Source organism: Drosophila sechellia, chromosome 3R, assembly GCF_004382195.2.
Source record: "Drosophila sechellia strain sech25 chromosome 3R, ASM438219v1, whole genome shotgun sequence".
In the NCBI taxonomy this organism is placed as follows: Eukaryota; Metazoa; Arthropoda; class Insecta; order Diptera; family Drosophilidae; genus Drosophila; species Drosophila sechellia.
In genome coordinates, this window is record NC_045952.1 from 4,374,898 (window position 1) to 4,380,936 (window position 6,039).

A 6,039-nucleotide genomic window follows, 5' to 3' on the forward strand; every position below is an offset into this window, starting at 1 on the left:
CAGCTGCTCCTCTGCTCCACTGCTCCGCTGCTTCCGCTGTGCTGCGGATTTGGCAGCGGCTGCTTCAGTTCGAACCAACTTGGCGCCCGCGTGGTGAGTTTCCAACAAGTGTTCGCGTCGAACTCACCACATGAGCGCTCTCTGTGCGGAGCGCGATTCGGGAAAGAACCGTTAGCCAGGAGTTCCGACGACGTAATACCTTCTTCTACGCTCTTTAAAGCGTCTAACGGGCGTATACGTAATGTTGCAAAGCTTACGCAGAAAGTAGTTCGTGGTACAGAGTACAGGGAAAGAAAAATTGTTTGTTATGATCGGTAACTGGATGATTTTGCATTAAGAATTTTATAATATGGGAATAATATGCATTCCGTTCAAAGTTCCTTGAAGTTCCAAGCTACATTTTCCGTTAAAGAATATTTTATAATGTTAAAGGGTTCAATTTATTAAAACAATCATTTCGGGTAGATTTTGAGTGAAAATCAAAACAAATTACATAGATATTTTCATATATTTATTTTCATAATAATTTGCATATCTGTATTTGTAGTGGATACTGTACTGTATTTACTTAGCATACTATTTCCAAATCTTAACAACTTTTCAGATTTATAAGTGCACTTGATAAGTAGTAAAATCAACGATTTTGCCCCATATTAACATTTTTGTTGTCGCCAACGCAAACGAGATTGGATTCGCGTCTTATTATTATCGTTCCATTTCAGATGACTGTCATTTAGTTTAAACGCAGAGATGATTGTGTGATGATTGAACAACTGACATTTTATATATTATGTTTTTCACAAATATAAAAGTTGTTATTCAAACGCAAATAGGGCTTAACAAATAAAACTAAAATATGTGTATTTCACACTACTCATTCATATTCGCTTAACTTCTGTTGAGTAAAACATGATGTGCTCTCTGGGTCACAGCTGAAGACGAACCTCAACTAGCGTCGAAGGACCTGCGTTTCTGTGGTCCTAACTATAAACAGTGTCACTTGATACAACACCATTTTGTCGCTTTGATTCGGGTAAGAGTTTAGCACCTTGGCACCTTGGTTCGTGGATACGATTCGTTGCGATTGCGGCAATTAGCTCGTTTCGTTTGTTTACCGAATTCATTCCATACTCGCGACTCTCCACACTCATTCACAATCGTTCGCGCACTAAAACTTAGACACTCGTAACATCTTTACTATCAGCCAAGTCAAGTTAAGTTAAGCCCGACGGCAACCACAACCGCGATAAGGGGGCAAGAGCACGCGAATAACCCCCTTAATCGAATTAAATTCGGTTTTATCTGGTTTGATTGGCCGGCTGCTTGGCTGGATGGTTGGATAGCTGGTTGACTGGTTGGTCGGACTGCTTTTTGCTTTTTGCTCTGCGTCAACGAGGGGGATTTCGCGAAGAGCCGATCGCGGCGGAAAGAGTTATTTTTACTGAACCAAGTGAAGGTTCCCTCCTCCACGAACCATCCTCCAAAGTCGGAGGAACGACGTTCTCTTGTTCCCTCCAGTGTTAAATCTCATTCTCGGAGTTTTTACTTCTGGTCATGGACGACATTTTGGACAGGCATAGATTGCCAAAGATTAATAAACAAAATTATTATATTTAATATTAATTATGTCATATTTACAGCTGGCCGGTTTCGGCAATTCAGAACATCTAATCATCTAAATTATAAGCCCAATTTCATGACTCATTGTTTTTCAATTCTACTGGGAAACCCCGAAGTGTTGAGCATTTTTGAATAGGTTGAATTATTTCAAATTTTAACTCTGTATAAACTAACCCTTTGATCATCACAATAGCTAAGCACAAGCTAATTAGTTGATTACCCTTTATGATTGCTTTGATATCACTTTTATTTTTGCTAATATTACGCAAGTGATTTACGATTTCGTAATTATCAAAGTTTGTTTATTACTCTGCCAGCCATCACAGCCATAATTCGTTGCATATATTTTTCAGCGAAACTGATTTTTATTCCTTTGCGATACATTTTTCACACTTCTTCCAAATTCGATTGCCGCGTTTATAAAAGTTTATTATTCGTATCGTTGGTACTTTGCGGTAGAGAATTTGTTTACCGATGCCAATGATATGAATGAATTTCTTTTTATTGCTTGCAGTTACTTGTCGCATAAAAATGCTGCCGATTGTATGCAACGATTTTGTAACAAACAAAAAAATATTAAAAACATCCGATTAATCTTGGAATCACACGATCGTCAAAGTCATAGTTTATTTTTACAGTCATATAAGCAAGATGTTTATTTAACAATCTCTCGATATCTATCCTGTAAACTTTTCCTTCTATCTGGGGGATCTTGCTGGAATGAGATTTTATTTGTTTATATTTGCGGATATAAAACTGTAATTGGCAATTAGTCTTGTGTTTTTACACACGTTACTCGTACATTAACAGGGTATGCTATATTTCGAAATCTATACTTCTTGTCCATATGCACCAAGAAATGCCTAGAATGTAAAGAAATTTAAAATTTGTTTATTTATTGTGTTTAACTAGAGAACCCTTCACTTTCTACTAAAACTTCGTTTATGCCATGAGTTTCTAGGAATTCTTGAATGTGTAAAATATAATATAATATATATAAATGTATGCTTTTATTTGGTCTCAAGTGGTTGCTAGACAACGGCAGCGGCTTATGCACACACGAATTAGTACTTCTCATGATATCAGATTCGTTAAATTGTATCGCATAAACTCAGTTTACAATTGTTTCATGGAAAGTGTTAATTCGTGTATTCTTTAAGAATATATGAAATTATTTTAGTGCGGAGTCTCTTTATTCCTCTTGTAAATCATTAGATACGGACAGTCGACGTACGGACATACTTTTCCCGAAATGTATATGCCTTTTCTAACGGGTAAAAATATGATATGATGACAAGGACGTATCCAGAAATACCTCGCACATTTGTGGGTAATTTGTTTAACAGAGTAACCGGTACTGGATAGTCAAAACACTCTGCTACAGCGCTCTTGCTTATTAAACGCAAATTTCCTTCAAATTGTTTTCGTCGTTTAGTAACTATGGCTTGGGTGACTATTGTTTCTTTTTTAATTCAATTTTCGAACGGAAATATTATTATTTTTGCTTTCTTCACTCTGTTTGTATATTTGTACATATGTCCTAGCTTAGCTTACTCAGAATTTTTCAGTGAAAATTTACTTTAAGACTATGGTCATGTGTGACATCTACCCTTAACCAGTTACAAGCGGCTTTGGTTAACCCTCAACTGCACTCATTAACACCTCGCCAGTTCGCTTGTATTTGGACTACGGACGAATTCTGTCTAATTGATCGCACACACATCGCGAAGCACAGATAAATTGATTGTTTTACAGCTAAAATTAAATATTTAAGACTTGACAAGCGTGTTGTATAACAATAGTGCGCTGCTAATTAATTCCAAACTAATGGGGGCCATATATATATATACATATATATAACCGATTACATCGGAAGGCGATAACGTCTCCTCAATGGCAATTAAACTAGTCTTGGGCTCCTATTAAGAGGGAAGACACAAGACAAGACGACCATGCGCTATCGCAGTGGCCAGTGACATTATTTGACACTCGATTAATAATTGAATTAACTGCTTTATTCCACTTTGAAAAGGTTTCGCTCGGACCGATCAAAGCGACAATAATCTAGATTTGATCGCAAGTTACCGGGTTTTCAAATACCTGTCCTTGGCATCAATTGGTTTGGATCGCCTCAAAGCTTTGATAAAACGACTCACTCGTGTTGCGGTGTTAAGTGTGCGGATCATTGGATACTATATTATTAATATACCATGGATACATGGTGACATTATGTCACCATGTATCTGAACAAAATCCTTATGATTAATAAGTGGGAAGCTGGTTCATATAGACATGTCCGTTTAAGTATTTGCTTGTTTGAAACTTCTTAATCTGTTTTTTCATTTAAATATTGCCTATTTATTGCGGCATTGCCCGTTTCAAGTAGTGACGAAGCGCACGCTGACATAGGAAGTCACTAAAAGATGCTGTTAAAGTATTAGTCAAATTATTGGTATTTTCTGAAATGTACAGTTCCGTATAAACAGAAATATATGTATATAAATGACAATATGATGGTTAGATGGAAAAAAATGTAGAGTTACTATCCCATAATTTTGTGCATTATGATCGTGATCTCACTTCCAGTTCAATAATTGAGCTGGTATACAAGTCTACCAAAAAAATAAATTAAGGGCTGTCAATCGCGACGAATGCTTGTTGTTACAAAGGTATTTCCAGGTTGTTAACCGGTCACTACTCCTCGGAACCCCTATTTAATGTAGATACTGCAGTTATGGCGTCGATTTGGGGGGTTTCCCTCGATCTCCCCATCCCTGGAGCGTGGTCATCATCACTAAACATTCGGCTCCGTCATGGCAAGGCAATTTTAAGAGGCAGAACCGAACCGCTTCGTGGCAGTAACAACTTGTTCCGCGCCAGCCAGTCTCATTGTATCCGACAGTCCGTCTGGAGTCCCAGCGATCGAGCCAAGTTTTTGCGATCGGGGTGCCGCCTTAAGTGCGGCAATTGATGATAGATACGCAGATAGATGCACAGATAGATACGCAGATAGATACACAGATAGATACATAGATACACATCCGCTCTCGGATGGCGAATCATGTGCAATCAAAATTTCAGTTGTAATAATTGCAGGAATTTATTAATTAGGCTCGGTATTGGGCAAGTTTCCATTGGTTGTTCGGCATCGATTTATCATTTCGTAAGGCGGTCACTGTCCAAAGTGACAGGAAGGAGCTGCCCCAAATTCTCTTTGTTCGTTTGTCCGCTCTTGAATGCAGGTAAATAAAATCCTGCGAAAAAGGGTAATCTCCATAATGAAACTGGGCGTGATTACTAAATTATTCAAGCTGACATCTTAAGAGTCAATATTTTTACTGATCGTATGGCCAGAATGTGCTGAGTTATAGGGTACTTCATATATAAGCAAAGGTATCAAGGGTCATTAAATATCCATTAAAGCGAAAATAAATCAGAGTAATAAAATAAACTTTGTTTAACTTAAAAAACTATATATTAGTGGGTTGCAAGCCCCTAGGAGTTATTAATGTATTAAAACATCTTATTTAAATCAATTGGAAAGTCTTTTAGTTTGGTAGTCACAAGAAGAGTAGACTTTATTCACGATCGTGAACGTAAGAATTTTGCAAATACGATGAATATGGCCAAAAAACCGAATAGAACTGGTTTGCTTACATCCACGAGGTTCGGCACCAAGTTTTTTAATTTACAATATCTTTATCAATGTAAGAGGTTTTGTGTAAACAGGGGTATGTCGATTAATCATTGAAAAATAAGTTAATGAATCGAATTAAGGCATTTAAACATATTATTAGGCTTCATGTGAAGTAGATAAAATGTCATGACGGATAATACTGTCATTTTCAAGAGAAAATGGTTAATTGAAAAGGTGATCTTGCCAACTGGAAGCTATCTTATCAGCCAATTAGGTCTTACATTTAGTGTTGGTTTACCTGGAAATCACACAGCCCAAAAAACCTATAATCGATTTACGGAGTGTTATTGTGTTCAAATTCTAAACGTTACTACACCCAGAAAAAAAGTGAGAACGAAAAAAAATCGAGATCGGTTGTAAGAATAAATCTCAATAATATTTTCAGAGGGAAGCAGGATCGATTTAAAGATTGTAAAAGAGGGCTGTTAGGGGTAGTCTAAAATATAGAGAGAGAGAGCGAAAAATGAGAGTAAAGCCAATTGCAAACTGAGAACGGTTCGATCTCGGTCTGAGTATGCTGAGCATGATTCGATTTTGGCTGGATTTTGAGATCGAAATTCTCAAATCGAGATTGTTCAGAACGGTTATTTCCCAGAGGATATTGCGGAAAAGAAGTTAAACAAAAGAAGTTAAGCAGTTTAAGGAGCCCAATTGTAAGGACCTTTCTTATTTGAGAAAGTTTTAACAAGGGTATTAATAATAATAATAATTTTCATTTGAAC